A 23,758-nucleotide genomic window follows, 5' to 3' on the forward strand; every position below is an offset into this window, starting at 1 on the left:
ACTTCTCTATGGTTCATACCCTCCGATACTAGCCATAGATTCATCAAAATAAGCAAACAACACATAGAAAACAGAATCTGTCAAAAACAGAACAGTCTGTAGTAATATCTATCAAATGTATACTTCTGGAACCCCAAAAATTCTAAAATAAATTTCTGAACGTGAGGAATTTATCTATTAATCATCTTCAAAAAGAATCAACTAAATAGAATTCTCCAGTAAAATAGTTTTAGCTAATCTCGTGAGCGCTAAAGTTTCTGTTTTTTACAACATGATCATAAAGACTTCACCCAAGTCTTCCCAAAGGTTCTACTTGGCACAAACACTAATCAAAAACATAAAACCACATCTAAACAGAGGCTAGATGAATTATTTATTACTAAACAGGATCAAAAGAAAAGAACAAAAATAAAATTGGGTTGCCTCCCAACAAGCGCTAACGTTTAATGCCCCTAGCTAGGCGTGATGATTTCAATGATGCTCACATAAGACACAAGAATTGTAACATAAAGAGAGCATCTTGAAGAATATGACTAGCACATTTAAGTCTAACCCACTTCCTATTCATAGGGATTTTGTGAGCAAACAACTTGTGGGAACAAGAATCAACTTGCATAGGAAGGTAAACAAGCATAACTTCAAAACTTTAAGCACATAGAGAGGAAACTTGATATTATTGCAATTACTACAAGCATATATTCCTCCCTCATAATAATATTCAGTAGCATCATGAATGAATTCAACAATATAACCAGCGCCTAAAGCATTCTTTTCATGATCTACAAGCATAGAGAATTTATTATTCTCTACATAAGTAAAATTCTTCTTAATCAGAATAGTGGGAGTATCATAAGAGACTCGAATACTATAAATTGTTTCCACATTAAAAGAGTAATGTTCATAAAAAGGGTAATCATAATCATGACAAGTTTTATAAATATAATCATCACTACTTTTTATAGCATATGTATCATCACAATAATTATCATAAGTAGCAACTTTGTTCTCATCATAATCAATTGAAACCTCTTCCAAGATAGTGGAATCATTACTAAATAAAGTCATGACCTCTCCTAATACACTTTCATAATTATCATAATAAGATTCAACATTCTCCAAAATAGTGGGATCATTACTTCCTAAAGTTGACACTCTTCCAAACCCACTTTCATCAATATAATCATCATAAGTAGGAGGCATGCTATCATCATTATAAATTTGCATATCAAAACTTGGGAGACTAAAAATATCATCTTCATTAAACATAGCTTCCCCAAGATTGGGACTAACATTAATTGCAGAAAATATATTCTCAAAAACATCATCTTCATCAAACATAGCATCCCCAAGCTTGGGCCTTTTCATATCATAAGCAGAATCACTTTCATCATTAATAGTATGGATAGCACCAATAGTATAGCAATTATCATCATCACAAGGGGTAATAGGAGCAACATCATTTGGGAGAGATACCTTTTTACCTTTTCTTCTCCGTCTTTTCTTTTGCTTCTTCACCTCATGTGTGGGTTCAACCCTCTTTTTGCAGCTCCTTATTAATGAGATTGGTTGAATAGAAGGCTCCTCCTCGTTACCCGATTCATCATAATAAATAATAGGAAGATATTGGGAAGTCTCTTCCCTTTCATTAGTATTCTCTTCATCTTATATTTGTTTTCTTTTCTTTATGTAATTGGAAATATAAGGATTTTCAATAAAATTTACCACACAATACATATAAATTTCCTCTAGATCAAAATCAAGAAATTTATCGAGATTAAATTTTGGAATGCCCTCAGTTATACGTCTCATTTCTTCATAACCCAAAACAAGACTAAGCTCTTTATGATGCTCAAGGGTAATAAAGTTATCATAATTTTTGTACACAACTTGATCATGAAACAAATAGCATTGGAGCTTTAAATGACCATGTTCATTGCAAAGTTCACAAGGATGGCGATAAATATTGAATCTTTCAGCACAAACATCTAGCCTTTCTTGCAACCATTTAGTTTCTAAATGCTTATGCCTCTTGCAATATATATCTTCCCTATTTGGTATGTACTTGCAAACCCAATGCACTCCACAAAAATTGACATGTTTATAGGAGACATTTTCATCATAACTAGTGCAATCATCATTAGTACTATGGATATTCAAGGAGTTCATACTAACAACATTGCAATCATGCTCATCATTCAAAGATTTAGTGCCAAACATTTTAATGCATTCTTCTTCTAACACTTTGGCACAATTTTCCTTTCCATCATACTCACGAAAGATATAAAAAAGATGAAACGTATGAGGCAAACGTAATTCCATTTTTTGTAATTTTCTTTTATAAACTAAACTAGTGATAAAACAAGAAACTAAAAGACTCGATTCCAAGATCTAAATATATAACTTCAAGCGCTAACCTCCCCGGCAATGGCGCCAGAAAAGAGCTTGATGTCTACTACACAACCTTCTTCTTGTATACGTTGTTGGGCCTCCAAGTGCAGAGGTTTGTAGGACAGTAGCAAATTTCCCTCAAGTGGATGACCTAAGGTTTATCAATCCATGGGAGGCATAGGATGAAGATGGTCTCTCTCAAGCAACCCTGCAACCAAATAACAAGGAGTCTCTTGTGTCCCCAACACACCCAATACAATGGTAACTTGTATAGGTGCACTAGTTCGGCGAAGAGATGGTGATACAAGTGCAATATGGATGGTAGATATAGGTTTTTGTAATCTGAAAATATAAAAACAGCAAGGTAACTAATGATAAAAGTAAGCACGAATGGTATTGCAATGATAGGAAACAAGGCCTAGGGTTCATACTTTCACTAGTGCAAGTTCTCTCAACAATAGTAACATAATTGGATCACATAACTATCCCTCAAAATGCAACAAAGAGTCACTCCAAAGTCACTAATAGCGGAGAACAAAGGAAGAGATTATGGTAGGGTATGAAACCACCTCAAAGTTATTCTTTCCAATCAATCCGTTGGGCTATTCCTATAAGTGTGACAAACAGCCCTAGAGTTCATACTAGAATAACACCTTAAGACACAAATCAACCAAAACCATAATGTCACCTAGATACTCCAATGTCACCTCAAGTATCCGTGGGTATGATTATACGATATGCATCACACAATCTCAGATTCATCTATTCAACCAACACATAGAACCTGAAAGAGTGCCCCAAAGTTTCTGCCGGAGAGTCAAGACGAAAACGTGTGCCGACCCCTATGCATAGATTCCCAGGGTCACGGAACCCGCAAGTTAATAACCAAAACATACATTAAGTGGATCAATAGAATACCCCATTGTCACCACGGATATCCCACACAAGACATACATCAAGTGTTCTCAAATCCTTAAAGACTCAAACCGATAAGATAACTTCAAAGGGAAAACTCAATCCATTACAAGAGAGTAGAGGGGGAGAAACATCATAAGATCCAAATATAATAGCAAAGCTCGCGATACATCAAGATCGTGCCAGCTCAAGAACACGAGAGAGAGAGATCAAACACATAGCTACTGGTACATACCCTCAGCCCCGAGGGAGAACTACTCCCTCGTCATCATGGAGAGCGCCCGGATGATGAAGATGGCCACTAGAGAGGGATTGCCCCCTCCGGTAGGGTGCCGAAACGGGTCTAGATTAGTTTTCGGTGGCTACGGAGGCTTCTGGCGGCGAAACTCCCGATCTATTGTGTTCTTCGAAGTTTTTAGGGTATATGGGTATATATGGGAGGAAGAAGTACGTCGGTGGATCCCCGGGCTGTCCACGAGGCAGGGGGCGCGCCCAGGGGGTGGGCGCACCTTCCACCCTCGTGGGCATCCCGGGACTCTCCTGGTCCATCTCCGATACTCCGTGGGCTTCTTTTGGTCCAAAAATAAGTTCCGTGAAGTTTCAGGTCAATTGGACTCCGTTTGATTTTCCTTTTCTGCTATACTCTAAAACAAGGAAAAAACAAAAACTGGCACTGGGCTCTAGGTTAATAGGTTAGTCCCAAAAATAATATAAAAGTGTTTAATAAAGCCCATAAACATCCAAAATAGATAATATAATAGCATGGAACAATCAAAAATTATAGATATGTTGGAGACATATCAATAGGGGCAGCACCACGCGATGCCGCCACGGGAAGCCCGAGCTTCACCCGCCGCCACCTTCTAGGGCTGCCGCCGCGGGATCCAGCCGCCGCCGATAGGCCGTGCCGCCTGTTGGGGAATGTAGTAATTTCAAAAAAATTCCTACGCACACGCAAGATCATGGTGATGCATAGCAACGAGAGGGGAGAGTTTCGTCTACGTACCCTCGTAGACCATAAGCGGAAGCGTTATGACAATGCGGTTAATGTAGTCGTACCTATTCACGATCGACCGATCCTAGTACCGAAAGTACGGCACCTCCATGATCTGCACACGTTCAGCTCGGTGACGTCCCACGAACTCACAATCCAGCGGAGTGTCGAGGGAGAGCTTCGTCAGCGCGACGGCGTGATGACGGTGATGACGATGCTACTGGAACAGGGCTTCACCTAAGAAGGGCTATGATATGATCGAGGTGGATTATGGTGGAGGGGGGCACTGCACACGACTGGAAACAATCAACTTGTGTGTTCTAGGGTGCCCCTGCCCCCGTATATAAAGGAGCAAGGGGGGAGGCCGGCCGGCCCTTGGGGCGTGCCAGGAGAGGAGGAGTCCTCCTCCTAGTAGGAGTAGGACTCCCCTTTCCTAGGACTCCCCTTTCCTACTCCTACTAGTAGGAGTAGGACTCCCCTTTCCTAGGACTCCCCTTTCCTACTCCTACTAGTAGGAGTAGGACACCCCTTTCCTAGGACTCCCCTTTCCTACTCCTACTAGTAGGAGTAGGACTCCCCTTTCCTAGGACTCCCCTTTCCTACTCCTACTAGGAGGGGGAAAGGAAGGAGGAGAGGGAGAAGGCAATGGGCACGCCGCCCCCTTCCCTAGTCCAATTCGGACCAGAGGGGAAGGGGGAGCACGGTCTGCCCTGGCCGCCTCTCTCTCTCCACTAAGGCCCATGTGGCCCATTAGTTCTCCTTGGGGGGGGGGGGTTCCGGTAACCCTCCAGTACTCCGGTTTTCTCTGAAATCACCGGAACACTTCAGGTGTCCGAATATAGCCGTCCAATATATCAATCTTTATGTCTCAACCATTTCGAGACTCCTTGTCATGTCCGTGATCACATCCGGGACTCCGAACTACATTCGGTACATCAAAACACATAAACTCATAATACTGATCGTCACTGAACGTTAAGCGTGCGGACCCTATGGGTTCGAGAACTATGTAGACATGACCGAGACATGTTTTCGGCCAATAAACAATAGCGGAACCTGGATGGTCATATTGGCTCCTACATATTCTACGAAGATCTTTATCGGTCAAATGGCATAATGATATACGTTGTTCCCTTTGTCATCGGGTGCTGATCATGTTTTGCTCGTGAGAGAGGCTTAGTCAACGGGTCTGAAACATTCAGATCTGTATGTATCTTGCAAATCTCAATGTCTCCCTCCTTGACTTGATCGCGGATGGAATTGAAGCATCTGTTGATGTGCTTGGTTCTCTTGTGAAATCTGGATTCTTTTGCCAAGGCAATTGCACCAGTATTGTCACAAAAGATTTTCATTGGACCTGATGCACTAGGTATGACACCTAGATCGTATATGAACTCCTTCATCCAAACTCCTTGATTTTCTGCTTCTGAAGCAGCTATGTATTCTGCTTCACACGTAGATCCCGACACGACGCTCTGCTTGGAACTACACCAACTGACAGCTCCACCATTTAATAAAAACATGTATCCGGTTTGTGACTTAGAGTCATTTGGATCAGTGTCAAAGGTTGCATCGACGTAACCGTTTACGACGAGCTCTTTGTCACCTCCATATACGACAAACATATCCTTAGTCCTTTTCAGGTATTTCAGGATATTCTTGACCGCTATCTAGTGAACCACTCCTGGATTACTTTGGTACCTCCCTGCTAAACTGATAGCAAGGCACACATCAGGTCTGGTACACAACATTTCATACATGATAGAGCCTATGGCTGAATATAGGGAACACCTTTCATTTTCTCTCTATATATTCTACAGTGGTCAGGCATTGAGTCTGACTCAACTTCACACCTTGTAATACAGGCAAGAACCCTTTCTTTGCCTGATCCATTTTGAACTTCTTCAAAACTTTATCAAGGTATGTACTTTGTGAAAGTCCAATTAAGCGTCTTTATCTATCTCTATAGATCTTGATGCCCAATATATAGATCTTGATGCCCAATATATATCTCAGTATCATTTTCGATTAATAATATGTCATGCACATATAATATCAGAAATGCTACAAAGCTCCCACTCACTTTCTTGTAAATGCAGGCTTCTCCAAAAGTCTGTAGAAAACCATATGCTTTGATCACACTAACAAAGCGTACATTCCAACTCCGAGAGGCTTGCACCAGTCCATAAATGGATCGCTGGAGCTTGCGCACTTTGTTAGCACCTTTTGGATCGACAAAACCTTCTAGTTGCATCATATACAACTCTTCTTTAAGATATCCATTAAGGAATGTAGTTTTGACATCCATTTGCCAAATTTCATAATCATAAAATGCGGCTATTGCTAACATGATTCGGACGGACTTAAGCATCGCTACGGGTGAGAAAGTCTCATTGGAGTCAACTTCTTGAACTTGTCGAAAACCTTTTCCAACAACTCGAGCTTTGTAGACAGTAACATTACCGTCAGCGTCAGTCTTCTTCTTGAAGATCCATTTATTCTCTATGGCCTACCGATCATCGGGCAAGTCAACAAAAGTCCACACTTTGTTCTCATACATGGATCCCATCTCAGATTTCATGGCCTCAAGCCATTTTGCGGAATCTGGGCTCATCGTCGCTTCCTCATAGTTCATAGGTTCGTCATGGTCAAGTAACATGACTTCTAGAATAGGATTACCATACCACTCTGGTGCGGATCTTACACTGGTTGACCTACGGGGTTCGACAATAACTTGATCAGAAGTTTCATGATCATCATCATTAGCTTCCTCACTTACCGGTGTAGGAATCACTAGAACTGATTTTAGTGATGAACTACTTTCCAATAAGGGAGAAGGTACAATTACCTCGTCAAGTTCTACTTTCCTCCCACTCACTTCTTTCGAGAGAAACTCCATCTCTAGAAAGGATCCATTCTTAGCAACGAATATCTTGCCTTCGGATCTGTGTTAGAAGGTGTACCCAACAGTCTCCTTTGGGTATCCTATGAAGACACATTTCTACGATTTGGGTTCGAGCTTATCAGGTTGAAGCTTCTCCACATAAGCATCGCAGCCCCAAACTTTTAGAAACGAAAACTTGGGTTTCTTGCCAAACCACAGTTCATAAAGGTGTTGTCTCGACGGATTTAGATGGTGCCCTATTTGACATGAATGCAGCCATCTCTAAAGCATAACCCCAAAATGATAGCGGTAAATAACTGAGAGACATCATAGACCGCACCATATCTAGTGAAGTACGATTACAACGTTCGGACACACCATTACACTGTGGTGTTCCGGGTGGCGTGAGTTGCGAAACTATTCCACATTGTTTCAAATGAAGACCAAACTCGTAACTCAAATATTCTCCTCCATGATCAAATCATAGAAACTTTATTTTCTTGTTACGATGATTTTTCACTTCACTCTGAAATTCTTTGAACTTTTCAAATGTTTCAGACTTATGTTTCATTAAGTAGATATACCCATATCTGCTTAAATCATCTGTGAAGGTGAGAAAATAACGATATCCGACGCGATCCTCAATGTTCATTGGACCGCATACATCAGTATGTATGATTTCCAATAACTCTGTTGCTCGCTCCATTGTTCCGGAGTACGGAATTTTAGCCATCTTGCCCATGAGGCATGGTTCGCAAGTACCAAGTGATTTATAATCAAGTGATTCCAGAAGTCCATCAGAATGGAGTTTCTTCATGCGCTTTACACCAATATGACCTCAACGGCAGTGCCACAAATAAGTTGCACTATCATTATCAACTCTGCATCTTTTGGCTTCAATACTATGAACATGTGTATTAGTACTATCAAGATTTAGTAAAAATAGACCACTCATCCAGGGTGCATGACCATAAAAGATATTACTCATATAAATAGAACAACCATTATTATCTGATTTAAATGAATAACGGTCTCGCATCAAACAAGATCCAGATATAATGTTCATTCTCAACGCTGGCACCAAATAACAATTATTTAGGTCTAATACTAATCCCGAATGTAGATGTAGATGTAGCGTGCCGACGACGATCACATAGGCTTTGGAACCAGTTCCCACACGCATCGTCACCTCATCCTTAGCCAATCTTTGCTTAATCCGTAGCCCCTGTTTCGAGTTGCAAATGTTAGCAACTGAACCAGTATCAAATACCCGGGCACTACTGCGAGCATTAGTAAGGTAAACATCAATAACATGTTGTCGGCGTCCTGGGAACGGGGGTCCCCAGACTTGCCTGCCTGCGGCCCGCGGCATGGCGGAGCCAGCAGGCCGTACGGCCCATCTTCACCAACAAGGCACCCAAGACCCTCGTGAGGGACCAAGCCTCGCGAGGCAGGCGACACGAGACCTCTTCTCGAGTGGCCTAGTCAGGCAGGCTCACGAGGAGCAGAGATATCAAGGCGAGGCGAACCTCACGAGGCTCTCGTGACGTGAACCATGATGATCGACACCAGGCGGGCGCCAGCACGCGCATCGTCCTTGTTTCCTCTTTGGTGCAAAGGAGGCCAGCGCAGCCGCGGAGTACCGAGGCAGAGACCACCTTTTGTCAGGATGGCTTGTACTAGCTGCCCCCCTTCAAATTTGCCCACCATTGTTGTCTACCTTCCCGCTCAATATTTGGGAAGAGGACCAGGGCCTCTATAAGTAGGGCTAGCCACCACCATAGATGGGGGGATCGAAAATCAGACGGGGACGAGGAGACGGCATCTTAGATCACTCTCTCACCCACTCAAGTTAGCCACGCACGAGAACACCTCAACCTCAGGAGGATGTTCTTCCCCTTGTATTGTTCATCATCAGCCCAAGAGGCAATCCACCGCCACCACACTAGAGTAGGGTGTTACACCACAACGGTGGCCCGAACCAGTATAAATCTTTTGTCTTTCTGTGTTGCCAGTTCGTCGAGTTCGTCCGCAAGATCTTAGCGAGCTAGGGCGTAGATAGGTAGGAGGGAAAGACTTCGTGCGCACCCCAGTGTTCGAACCTTAAGGGTTTGCCAGAACCCCACATCCGACATTTGGTGCACCAGGTAGGGGTGCACAACGGCTTCCCTTCCGTCGATCTACGCTCCGTCGCCACCGCGCTTTGCCCACATGGCAGGCGCCCTACCGCCGACTCCGACGGTCAGCATCGACAACGGGGCCAAGGGGCTCCGAGGTCTGGCCCCCGCCCTACGGCGGGTGTAGTGGCCGCCCAAGTTCAGGTCGGAGATGCCGCCGCGCAACGACGGCACGGAGGACCCGTCAGATTTCCTGTTGGCGTACGAGGAGGCCGTCCTCGAAGCCGGGGGCGATGGCAAGGTCATGGCCAACTGGCTTCCCATGGCCCTCGTCGGCGAGCCGGGCACCTGGCTGCTCAACCTTCCCAGATTCACGGTGGCATCTTGGGAGGAGCTCCGCGACCTCTTCACTGCTCGCTACGCGGTGCCGGCGCACCACGCAGTTGCGGCCCTGCTGGGCGGCTCTCAGGCACCGCCGTGAGACCGCCACGCCAAGCCGTTCCTCCGTCAGATCGGGGCCCCCTCCAGACGCCCGGGGGCTCCGCCGGGTTGGGTTGCGCCAGAGGCCGACCTTACCTTCGGCTCAGAAGACCTCCCCGACTCCACTGCCGGCTCCGGAGTGCTTCCGATGCTCTGCACGCCCACCATCTGCAACGTGGCCGTCACCAAGACCCTCATCGACGGTGGTGCCGGCCTCAACTTGCTCTCCGTGGAAGCCTTCATCCTTCTCCATGTGCCACTCAAGCGGCTCGGCCTCAGTAAGCCCTTCTCAGGAGTGGGTGGTGGAGCTGCCCACTCCCTGGGATAGATCCGCCTCCCTGTCACCTTCAGCACACGCGACAACTACCGCACCGAGCTGGTGGACTTCGACATCGCTTGCATCGGCCTCCCGTACAACGCCATCCTCGGGTGCCCGGATCTCGCTCAGTTCATGGCAGCGACTCACCCGGCTTACAACCTCATGAAGATGCCAGGGAGCAAGGGCGTCCTCACCATCAAGGGGGACACTAAGGAGGCCGTGACGGCGCTCAGGCTCGCCTTCAAGACCGCGACAGCAGCACAACCCACGGACGCTGGTGCCCCCGCGGCCAGGGAGGTCGCACCCACCAAGAAGAAGCAGTTGTTCACCCAAGACAAGGCGGAAACCAAGCAGGTACCGGTCAACGAGGACGGGCCTTTAGGAGCCACTTTTACCATAGGAGCCAGTCTCGACCGGGAACAAGAAGAAGCTCTGGTGAGGTTCTTGCACGCGAACAAGGAGATATTCACGTGGGAGCCAAATCAACTGGTAGGGTTCCCGAGGGAGGTGATCCAACATCATCTAAGGGTATGCCCCAACGTCAACCTCGTGAAGCAGCGAGCGAGACGGCAGTCCACTGAGAAGCAGACCTTCATCGTCCAAGAGACACGCAAGCTGGAAGCGGCAGGTGCCATCCGAGAGGTCCGGTACCCCGAATGGCTAGCGAACCCTGTCATGGTGGCAAAAAAAGGCGGGAAGGAATGGATGTACATTGACTTCACCAATCTCAACAAAGCCTGCCCTCAAGGCCCGTTCCCACTCCCGCGCATCGACCAGATTGTTGACTCCACCGCCGAGTGTGACCTGCTGTGCTTCCTGGATGCGTTCTCAGCGTATCATCAAATCAAGATGGCGGTGGAAGATGTGGAGAAGACAGCCTTCCTGACACCATGTGGGGTGTACTGCTACACCCGCATGCCCTTCGGGCTATGCAACGCGAGCGCGACCTTTCAGCGGTTGATGCACATCGCTCTGGGGAGGCATCTCGGGAGGAACGCAGAGGCTTACGTCGATGACATAGTGGTCAAGTCTTGCGAGGCAAGGACATTGATTCAAGGCTTGGAGGAGACCTTCGAGAGCCTGCGCCAAGTGAACTTAAGGCTCAACCCGGAGAAGTGCGTGTTCGATGTCCCCTCCGGCAAGCTGCTGGGATTCCTTGTATCCCACAGGGGGATCGAGGCGAACCCCGAGAAGGTCAAGGCTATCGAGGGCATGAGCCTGCCGCGGACCCTCAAAGAGATGCAGAAGCTAGCAGGGCGGGTGACCACGTTGGGGCATTTCATCTCCAAACTGGGAGAGCGCGCCTTACCATTGTTCAAGCTCATGAAGAGGAAGGGCCCGTTCGAGTGGAACCCGGAGGCCGACGGGGCCTTCCAAGACCTCACGAAATACCTTACTAGCCCCCCAGTGATGGTGGCACCGCGGCCCCTCGAGCCTCTAGTACTCTACCTTGCTGCTACCCCGTACTCCGCCAGCGCGGCATTGGTGGCGGTTCAGGAGCAGCGCCAAGTCAAGGGCGTGCCCTACCAGGCCAAGGCTGAAGTAGCGCATGGTCAGGAAGGCGCAGCAAAGGCATCAGCGGTGGAAGGCCAAGATCAACGGGGAGGCGTCGCAGAAGCTCCTGAGGACACCCGGGTCTCAGGGACCCTTCCACCTCAGGATATGTCCTGATCTCCACAGGAGCCGAGCCTCGACAACAAGCCAGCCCTCGTCGAACACCCGGTGTACTTTTTCAGCACCGTACTACGAGACGCGAGAGCACGCTACCCCATGCCCCAGAAGCTCCTGCTCGCACTCCTGGTGGCTCACGCAAGCTGCGACACTACTTCCAGGGCCACCCCATCAAGGTCGTCTCAGCCTACCCACTAGAAAGGATACTTAGGAGCCCTAACTCAGCTGGAAGGGTCGCAGAGTGGAACATCAAGTTGCAATCATTCCAGTTGGAGTTCAGCACTACCAGGGTCATCAAGGGGGCCGCACTCGCTGACTTTGTGGCAGAATGGACGGATGCCCCGACACTTGAGGAAGGAGAAGACCGGTCCACCTCCCCAGGAAGTGAGGCTCTGGATGGTTGGGTCATGCATTTCGATGGCACCTTCGCACACCAGGGCGCGGGGGCAGGAGCAGTGCTAATCTCGCCCACCCAGGGAAAGCTCTACTACGCCGTGCAACTCTGCTTTCAGCATGATGAGAAGGTCTCCAACAACATCACGGAGTACGAAGGCCTCATAGCTGGCCTGAAGCCTGCAACGGCCCTAGGGGTGAAGCACCTCACTGTCAGAGGCGACTCAAAACTCCTCGTCAACTTCTCCAACAAGGTGTACGAGCCGAAGGACGAGCATATGGAGGCCTACCTCACAGAGGTGCGCAAGATGGAGAAACAGTTCTCGGGCCTGGAGCTGCAGCATGTACCCCGGGGCAACAACAAGGAAGCCGATGACATCACCCGAAGAGCATCCTGTTGGAAATATGCCCTAGAGGCAATAATAAAATGGTTATTATTATATTTCCTTATTCATGATAATTGTCTATTGTTCATGCTATAATTGTGTTATCCGGAAATCGTAATACATGTGTGAATACATAGACCACAACACGTCCCTAGTGAGCCTCTAGTTGACTAGCTCATTGATCAAAAGATAGTCATGGTTTCCTGACTATGGACATTAGATGTCATTGATAATGGGATCACATCATTAGGAGAATGATGTGATGGACAAGACCAAATCCTAAGCATAGCTCAAAGATCGTGTAGTTCATTTGCTATAGCTTTTCCGAATGTCAAGTATCATTTCCTTCGATCATGAGATTTTGCAACTCTCGGATACCGTAGGAGTGCTTTGGGTGTGCCAAACGTCACAACATAACTGGGTGACTATAAAGGTGCACTACGGGTATCTCCGAAAGTGTCTGTTGGGTTGGCGCGAATCGAGACTGGGATTTGTCACTCCGTATGACGGAGAGGTATCTATGGGCCCACTCGGTAATGCATCATCATAATGAGCTCAAAGTGACCAAGTGGTTGATCACGGGATCATGCATTACGGTACGAGTAAAGTGACTTGCCAGTAACGAGATTGAATGAGGTATTTGGATACCGACATTCGAGTCTCGGGAAAGTAACGTACCGATTGACAAAGGGAATTGTATACGGGATTGATTGAATCCATGACATCGTGGTTCATCCGATGAGATCATCGAGGAGCATGTGGGATCCAACATGGGTATCCAGATCCCGCTGTTGGTTATTGACCGGAGAGTCGTCTCGGTCATGTCTACGTGTCTCCCGAACCCATAGGGTCTACATACTTAAGGTTCGGTGACGCTAGGGTTGTTGAGATATTAGTATACGGTAACCCGAAAGTTGTTCGGAGTCCCGGATGAGATCCTGGACGTCACGAGGAGTTCCGGAATGGTCCGGAGGTGAAGATTTATATATAGGAAGTCATGTTTCGGCCATCGGGAAAGTTTCGAGGGTAATCGATATTGTACCGGGACCACCGGAAGGGTCCCGGGGTCCATCGGGTGGGGCCACCTATCCCGGAGGGCCCCATGGGCTGAAGTGGCAGGGAACCAGCCCCTAGTGGGCTGGTGCGCCCCCCTTGGGCCTCCCCCTGCGCCTAGGGTTGGAAACCCTAGGGGTGGGGGGGCGCCCCACTTGGCTTGGGGGGCAAGCCACCCCCCTTGGCCGCCGCCCCCCTTGGAGATCCCATCTCCTAGGGCCGGCGCCCCCCTAGGGGTCCTATATATAATGGGGGAGAGGGAGGGCAGCCAGACCCTAGCCTCTGGCGCCTCCCTCTCCCTCCCGTGACACCTCTCCCTCTCACTGAGCTTGGCGAAGCCCTACCGAGATAACCGTTGCTTCCACCACAACGCCATCGTGCTGCTAGATCTCGATCAACCTCTCCTTCCCCCTTGCTGGATCAAGTTGGAGGAGACATCTTCCCAACTGTATGTGTGTTGAACGCGGAGGTGCCGTCCGTTCGGTGCTAGATCATCGGTGATTTGGATCACGACGAGTACGACTCCATCAACCCCGTTCTCTTGAACGCTTCCGCTCGCGATCTACAAGGGTATGTAGATGCACTCCTCTATCCCTCATTGCTAGATGACTCCATAGATTGATCTTGGTGATGCATAGAAAATTTTAAAATTCTGCTACGTTCCGCAACACATCCAAGCGGCAACCGCAGGAGCTGGGCGTCTTTGAGGAGCGGCTCTTCAAGCCATCAGCTGCGCCACCTCTTTCAAGCACGACCCAGCCTCGGGAGGAGCTCCCCCAGCCTCCGGCCACGGGAGCCCCGACCTGTGGACCGACCTCCGGAGCTCGGCTGCTCTTGGCGCTCAAGCCTCAGGAGGAATGCTGGACCAAGGAATTGAAGGAGTACTTAACGCACGGGACATTGCCGGAAAAGGAAGAGGAGGCGGAGCGCGTGGCCGGGCAAGCCACGGCATACTGTACCCAAGACGACGAGTTATATATGAAACGACCGAACGATGTCACACTGTGCTGCATATCCAGCGACCAAGGAAGGGAGTTGCTGATTGACATACACGTCGGGGACTGTGGACACCACTCGTCATCACGGACCCTCGTCGGCAAAGTGTTCCGCAGTGGATTCTACTGGCCTACAGCACTCAACGACGCAGCCGAGCTGGTGAAGACTTGCGAAGCCTGCCAATTCCACGCCAAGCAAATCCATCAACCAGCTCAGGGCCTTCAAACTATTCGCTCACATGGCCGTTTGCGGTCTGGGGGCTGGATATCCTAGGCACGTTCCCTCGGGCGCCAGGGGGCTTCCGTTACCTCTACGTCACCATCGACAAGTTCACCAAGTGGGAGGAAGTGGAAGCCGTCCGTACCATCCCAGCCGGCTCTGCTGTCAAGTTTATCAAGGTCCTCGTGAGCCGCTTCGGGGTCCCCAACTGCATCATCACAGATAACGGTTCACAGTTTACTAGCAACCTCTTCAAAACCTACTGTGCTAACCTTGGAATGCAGATCTGCTACGCTTCGGTGGCCCACCCCAGGAGCAATGGTCAGGCGGAACGTGCTAACGCGGAGGTCCTGAGGGGCCTCAAGACCAGGACCTTCAAGAAGAAGCTGGAGGCCTGCGGCAGGGGCTGGCACGACGAGCTCCAGGCCGTACCGTGGTCCATCAGGACCACCAACACCAAGCCAACGGGAGAGACTTCATTCTTCCTCGTCTACAGAGCCGAAGCGATCCTCCCTCACGAGGTCAAGCATCGCTCCGCACGGGTTCTGGCGTTCGACGAAACACAGCAGGACGCCACGGGGGGGATGGACCTCGTGTTAGTGGAGGAACATCGCCACGGAGCTGCGCTGCGGGAGGCGAGGTACCAGCCAGCACTGCGGCGATACCACTGCCGCAACATCCGCTCCAGGACACTCGAGACGGGAGACCTAGTCCTGTGGCGGGTCCTCTCCAGGGAAGGGTTGCATAAGCTTTCACCAATGTGGGAGGGCCCGTTCAAGGTCGTCCACATCTCCAGGCCTGGTGCCGTGCGCTTGGAGACACAAGACGGAGTACCAATCCAAAACGCCTGGAACATCCATCACCTCTGGAGGTGTTACCCATAAATCAAGGCCCAGAGCCTATGAAGCAAGGCCCAGAGCCTGTGAAGCAAGGCCCAGAGCCTGAGAAGCAAGGCCCAGGGCCTGAGAAGCAAGGCCCAAATCCTGTGAAGCAAGCCCCAGAGCCTGTGAAGAAAGGCCCAGAGCCAGTGAAGAAGGCCCGGTGCCTGTGAAGAATCGCCGCCCGTGACACGATCACGTAATAATGAGTTGGGGCTGTACATGCCTCGGATTCTCAGGGGTGCCGGCCTCAGGCCCTGGGGCTCCCGCCCACGCCTAGTGGACAATACTTAGCTCCGCGCTGGTGAGAAGACTTGAAGACTAGATTAGGTGCCGGACGCAGCTTTTCATTTGCTTTCCGTATTTGGTTCCCTTTTCCTTAATCAAAATTTGCTTTTGGCATTCCTTGCTGAGTTGACCCTCTTGCTTCTCGCTGCGTTTTTCCGGCTCGGGTTAGCTCGTGTTCTCTCTCTCTCTCGCATGCCTCACGAGGGGGCTGGGCAGGTGCCCTCACGAGCATTTTTTCTCCCTCCTCTGCCTTCTCGTGAGCCACCCTTGTTCGAGCCCAAGAGCTGGTGTGCCTCTCCTAGTCCGTGCCCCTCGGGCACCACGATACAAGGCGCGAGGCCAGGACAAGGACGAATGGAAAATCTTGTAACACACTTCCTAACGAGCTTTCGCAGTTCCCCAGCAGATGGAGGCCACCAAGGCAAGATGGGCACGAGGAAATGAGCACCTCGTGAGGAAGAGGGCGTCCCAGATATACTAGGTTAAGTCATGTTTGCATGAAATAACGACTCAACATGCACGATGCCATGATCGAGGAACCATAGTTCGATACACGCCCCCCTGTGCCCAAACTGGTTACATTCTTGATGCAGGAAAAAGAGTAAAGCCAAAGCAGCGTCACAGCAATCTGCGGAGGCAGGCCCCTAGCGGCACCCCGAACCTAGCCGGATCCTTCTTCGCCCTTCACGGAGGCGCGGAGACGGGATGACCCACTGGCACCTCCAAAGCGGGCGCCGTGGCTGGTTGTGGCCACTGCTGCTGGAGCTGTCACTTGAGGAAGAGCCGCCGTAGAGGGACAAGACGCAGCCGCCCCCGAGGGCAGGCTCGCCCCCATCCTCGTCACGACCGTCCCCGAGACCGAGCACCTCCTCACCATCGTTCGCCTCGGGGCAGCACCCGGCGTAGCGACCATCTTCCCCAAACACCCTCACATAGAGGGTTGATTCGCCGTCGTACTTGAAGTGGAGGGCCCACCGCCGACCCTAGCCGCACGCGCGGGCGAATGTCTGCCAACCGTGGGCCAAGGCTATGTTGCCCGCGGCGGAAGTTGCGACTGCAACCCAAGAGGCCTTGCTGCAGCAACCACCCGCGTGCAGCCAGAGCCCGCCTGGACCGGAGGCCAGCAACTCGTTGGCGAAGAAGTGCGGAAGTTGGAGCTGGTTGCCGGCCGGGTTCTCCGACCAGACGACAAACTCCGGCGACACTTCCACCGTGTGGAAGCATGGACGGGGGGGGGGGGGGCACCAAAGCATGCCTCCCCTCATCAGCTGGATCACCGTGGCTGGGACGACCCACTCCACGTGCCACGACGCCACTCCGACAGTGGGCCGCGACAGGGGATGCGGTGTGCTTGCGCGGACGGCCACGACCGTGCTTGGGCGCCGGCGAGCCGGGTCCCTCGCGAGGGGCATTTCCCTTCTCGGCGGAGAACTTCCTTCGTGGCGCCATTGGTGGCACAACGAGCAAAGAAGTGAGGAAGAAGAAGCTAGGAGTGGAGTGAGGAAGAAGAAGCAGCAAGCAAGGAAGAGATGGGCAACGATGGCTCTGCCCGCGCTCCCCATTTATATCAAAAGAAGGCCAACCGGCACCTCCCACGACCGCAGGTAATGATGGTTTCCCTTGCATGTCGCAGGGACTCGTCAAGTAGTGCAGTCGCCGAGGCAGCGTGGGAAAGCGGAGATGCCCACGTCCAATCAACTGCCATGCGTCCACCAAGGTTGCAGGCTTTGGGGGCCCACGGTGCTCCATACTTGGCCCTTGGCTTCGCCGTGAAGCCAAGCCCGAGTGCACCTTGGGCCCGGGGGCTACTGTCGGCATCCTGGGAATGGGGGTCCCTAGACTTGCCTGCCTGTGGCCCGCTGCGTGGCGGAGCCAGCAAGACGTACGGCCCATCTTCACCAACAAGGCACCCAAGACCCTCGCGAGGGGCCAAGCCTCGCAAGGCAGGCGACACGAGACCTCCTCTCGAGTGGCCTAGTCAGGCAGGGTCACGAGTAGCGGATATATCGAGGCGAGGCGAACCTCACGAGGCTCTTGTGACTTGAGCCATGACGATCGACACCAGGCGGGCGCCAGCACGCCCAGCGTCCTTGTTTCCTCTTTGGTGCAAAGGACGCTAGCGCAGCCGTGGAGTACCAAGGCCTCGGGCAAAGGTTGCCATTTCGGTGCAACAAGACCAAGACCAGAAGGACGGCAAGACGGAGGTCATCATGGAGCCCAAGACAGTGTCACCACCAGAGCCTTTCGCAGACGGAGACCACCTTTTGTCAGGATGGCTTGTACTAGCTGCCCCCTTCAAATTTGCCCACCATTGTTGGCTCCCTTCTCGCTCAATATTTGGGAAGAGGACCAGGGCCTATATAAGTAGGGTTAGCCACCACCATAGATGGGGGGATCGAAAATCGGACGGGGAACAAAGAGACGACATCTTAGATCACTCTCTCACCCACTCAAGTTAGCCACGCACGAGAACACCTCAACTTCAGGAGGCTGTTATTCCCCTTGTATTGTTCATCATCAGCCCAAGAGGCAATCCACCGCCACCACACTGGAGTAGGGTGTTATACCACAACGGTGGCCCGAACCAGTATAAATCTTGTGTCTTTCTGTGTTGCCAGTTTGTCGAGTTCGTCCGCAAGATCTTAGCGAGCTAGGGCGTAGATCGGTAGGAGGGAAAGACTTCGCGCGCACCCTAGTGTTCGAACCTTAAGGGTTTGCCGGAACCCCACATCCGACACATGTATATCAAATATACCTTTCACTTTGCCATCCTTCTTCTCCGCCAAATACTTGGGGCAGTTCTGCTTCTAGTGACCAGACCCTTTGAAATAGAAGCACTCAGTCTCAGGTTTAGGTCCAGACTTGGGTTTCTTCACTTGAGCAGCAACTGGCTTGCTGTTCGTCTTGAAGTTCCCCTTCTTCCCTTTACCCTTTTTCTTGAAACTGGTGGTCTTGTTGACCATCAACACTTAATACTCCTTCTTGATTTCTACGTCCGCAGCCTTTAGCATTGTGAAGAGCTCCGGAATCATCTTATCCATCCCTTGCATATTATAGTTCATCACAAAGCTCTTGTAGCTTGTTGGCGGTGATTGAAGAACTCTGTCAATGACACTATAATCAAGAATATTACCTCCCAGCTGAGTCAAGTGGTTGTGGTACCCAAACATTCTGAGTATAAGTTCACTGACAAAATTATTCTCCTCCATTTTGCAGCTATAGAACTTATTGGAGACTTCATATCTCTCAATCTGGGCATTTTTTTGAAATATTAACTTCAACTCCTGGAACATCTCATATGCTCCATGACGTTCAAAACGTCGTTGAAGTACCGGTTCTAATCCGTAAAGCATGGCACACTGAACTATCGAGTAGTCATCAGCTTTGCTCTACTAGGTTTTCACAACATCTGGCGTTGCTCCTGCAGGAGGTTTGTCACCTAGCAGTGCTTCCAGGACGTAATTCTTCTGTGCAGCAATGAGGATAATCCTCAAGTTACGGACCCAGTCCGTGTAGTTGCTACCATCATATTTCAACTTAGCTTTCTCTAGGAACGCATTAAAATTCAACAGCACAACAGCATGGGCCATCTATCTATAACAACATAGACTTGCAAAATACTATCAGGTACTAAGTTCATGATAAATTAAAGTTCAGTTAATCAAATTACTTAAGAACTCCCACTTAGATAGACATCTCTCCAATCATCTAAGTGATCACGTGATCCTTATCAACTAAACCATGTCCGATCATGACGAGAGATGGAGTAGTTTTCAATGGTGAACATCACTATGTTGATCATATACTATATGATTCACGCTCGACCTTTCGGTGTCAGTGTTCCGAGGCCATATCTGCATATGCTAGGCTCATCAAGTTTAACCCGAGTATTCCGCGTGTGCAAAACTGGCTTGCACCCGTTGTATGTGAACGTAGAGCTTATCACACCCGATCATCACGTGGTGTCTCGGCACGACGGACAGTAGCAACGGTCCATACTCAGGGAGAACACTTATACCTTGAAATTTAGTGATAGATCATCTTATAATGCTACCGTCGAACTAAGCAAAATAAGATGCATAAAGGATAAACATCACATGCAATTAATATAAGTGATATGATATGGCCATCATCATCTTGTGCCTTTGATCTCCATCTCCAAAGCACCGCATGATCACCATCGTCACCAGCTTGACACCTTGATCTCCATCGAAGCATCGTTGTCATCTCATCAACTATTGCTTCTACGACTATCGCTACCGCTTAGTGATAAAGTAAAGCAATTGCATGGAGATTGCATTTCATACAATAAAGCGACAACCATATGGCTCGTGCCAGTTGCCGATAACTGTGTTACAAAACATGATCGTCTCATACAATAAAATTTAGCATCATGTCTCGACCATATCACATCACAACATGCCCTACAAAAACAAGTTAGACGTCCTCTACTTTGTTGTCGCAAGTTTTACATGGCTGCTACGGGCTGAGCAAGAACCGTTCTTACCTACGCATCAAAAACCACAACGCGGTATAGTGATTGCTTTTTGATCTTCAGAAAGACCCCTGTTCATTGAATTCGATTCAATTAAAGTTGGAGAAACTGACACCCACCAACCACCGTCGGTAGAACCAGTCTAGCGTAAGTGTACGCGTAATGTCGGTCTGGGCCACTTCATCCAAAAATACCGACGAATCAAGAATCAACTAGTGACGGCAAGCAATATGTATATACCCACGCCCACAACTCCTTTGTATTCTACTCGTGCATATAAAATCTACGCATAAACCTGGCTCGGATGCCACTGTTGGGGAATGCAGTAATTTCAAAAAAATTCCTACGCACACGCAAGATCATGGTGATGCATAGCAACGAGAGGGGAGAGTTTCGTCTACATACCCTCGTAGACCGTAAGCGGAACCGTTATGACAACGCGGTTGATGTACTCGTATGTCTTCACGATTGATCGGTCCTAGTACCGAAAGTATGGCACCTCCGCGATTTGCACACGTTCAGCTCGGTGACGTCTCATGAACTCACGATCCAGCAGAGTGTCGAGGGATAGCTTTGTCAGCACGACGGCGTGATGACGGTGATGATGATGCTACCGGAACAGGGCTTCGCCTAAGCACCTCTACGATATGACCGAGGTGGATTATGGTGGAGGGGGGCACCACACACGGCTGGAAACAATCAACTTGTGTGTTCTAGGGTGCCCCCTGTGTCGGTGTCCAAACCGGCGGATCTCGGGTAGGGAGTCCCGAACTGTGCGTCTAGGATCGATGGTAACAGGAGACGGGGGACATGATGTTTATCCAGGTTTGGGCCCTCTCTATGGAGGTAATACCCTACTTCCTACTTGATTGATCTGGATGAATATGAATATTACAAGAGTTGATCTACCACGAGATCATAATGGCTAAACCCTAGAAGCCTAGCCTGTATGACTATGGTAATGAGTATATCCTTTCTGGACTAACCCCTCCGGTTTATATAGACACCGGGAGGGGAATATAGGGTTACATAGAGTCAGTTACATAAGAAGGAATCTTCATAGTCAGTTGTCAAGATTGCCTTCCACACCAAGGAGAGTCCAATCCGGACACAGGTACAGTCTTCGGCCTTCATGTCTTCACAACCCATCAGTCCGGCCCATGGATAACAGGCCGGACGCCCGAGGACCCCTTAATCCAGGACTCCCTCAGTAGCTCCTGAACCTGGCTTCAATGACGAGGAGTCCGGCGCGTAGATTGTCTTCGACATTGCAAGGCAGGTTCCCCCTTCCGAACTCCTAGTTGATCTTTAGATGTAATCAGTGTATCCGGACTTGTATGCACAACCGCAGAGGACATAATATTTCACGAGTTCAACTCACTGACCACTTTTTGGTAATATGACACCATGCCTTCCCGGCCACTACTTGCGAACTGTTTTAGCCGGCCCGTCGCCCCACGTCCCAACACGTGGTCTTATTGGTGCATCTTATCCAAGCGGAGATCGTGCCTCCCTTTTTAAGGGATTCCTGTCAACCCGGACATGGGTAACCCAACCGTCGCTTGGGTACAACTCCTTGGAAACATGCAGGTGTTTGAGGCCCAAGAGGAGACGTTTGATATTCGCAGCCTTTATATAGGGGTACAGACCTGTCTTTTTCTTCCACGCTTTCCTCTTTCTCAACCCCTGCTACCCCAAGTTCCAACACCCGGGTTTCGGTCGCCACCAGCCCCAATCATGTCTGGATCCAGCCGTCAAGGCTGGTGGGTAGCTTCTTCTGTTGCGGAGGAAGACATTGCAAAGCTTCGGGCGGTGAGGTACCTGACCGCTGAAATCTATCATCGGCTTCCCGCCGAGGGGCAGGTTATTCCCACCCCCAGATCCGGTGACAGGGTCGTGTTCGTGTCCCACTTCCTCCACAGGTTGGGGTTTGAACTTAAACCTTCGTCTGAGGGCTCATGTTCTATTACGGGCTAGACTTTCACGATTTTCCCCGGACTTTATTCTTCTCATCTCGGTGTTTATCGTCACGTGTGAAGCCTTCCTCCGAACTCCTCGCACTTCAGCTTGTGGCTCAAGACCTTCGATGTGAAGCCGCAAGTAGTAGAGCAGGAGTAGGCCGAGTGCAGCGGCGCTACAGTGAGCAAGCTTGCTAGCGCCGTTTGGCTGAAAGGATCCTTCACCAAATCTTCCAATCTATGGCAGCAGGGGTGGTTCTATATCACCGAGCCCCACGGCTCCAAGTGGGCAACTGCGCCCGCATTCCGATCTAGCCCCCCAATTCAGCTTGCATCATGGATTAACAAGGGGCTGGATTGGGGATCAACGAATGATGTGCGAACTCTGCAAAGTCGCATCCGAACCCGTGGCTCCAAGTAATGCTAGTTCGTCGGACACTGCCGTGCCAGCGACGGCCTCTCCGCATGTGGGAGTTCAATCCAGAAGGGCCGCGAACTCTTCAACACTACTTCGGCACCACAGACGAAGGAATGTGGAGATTATTCTTCGTGAAACAAAGACAATGGCCGGACACCAGCGAAGATGTTGGCCTAGACTGTAACCATCCGGATACCCCGGTAAGTACCCGTTTACCAAATACCTTATAGTCAGATACCCAGTGGCAAGATACCAACATTATCATCCTTTTTCAGGGCTGGATAAAGAAGGTGGAACGGATTAGGTGTCTGGCTCCCCTTCCCGAAGAATCAGCTACTCCTGTGTTAACAAGGATGCTGGCCTCGGCGCCATACCAGGCACCAGCACGGGAGGGCGAGAAGACCCAAGATAAACTTGGTTCCGGAGGTAAGTCGGACACTGAGTCCGAGGAAATCAACCTTTCCTCGCCCGAAGATGGAGGCGGAGAAGGACCCAGTATCCCTTCTCCAAACAGGAGGAAAAGCGCCAGCTCCGAAAATTGGGAGGGGCGGTCTTCCAAGAAGGGCAAGATGCCAGCGTTGATCAGCTTGGGTTTGGAAAGCGATGCCGTTGAGCAGCCCCAATAGGGGGACAACCCCTCGGCCAAACTGTAAGAGAATCCGGAGTACTTTGATAGCTCCCCGCTCCGTTATTGTTACTGAAGATACGTGTAACATATTTATGCATTTTTACAGGTCGGCGCAGAATTTTTCTGGGCGATCCTCTTCTTCGGGGAGTCTCCTCCCAGAGATGATGGAGAGCAAGACGCCTCCTCCGACCTCCTCCCCAATAAGGTGGATGACTCTGAAGTGTCATCACGGAGGGTTCCTTTTGACCAGGGGACAAAAGAGGGAGTTCCCAAAGGTG

Source organism: Triticum urartu, chromosome 2 (genome assembly GCF_003073215.2).
Source record: "Triticum urartu cultivar G1812 chromosome 2, Tu2.1, whole genome shotgun sequence".
NCBI classification, from domain to species: Eukaryota; Viridiplantae; Streptophyta; class Magnoliopsida; order Poales; family Poaceae; genus Triticum; species Triticum urartu.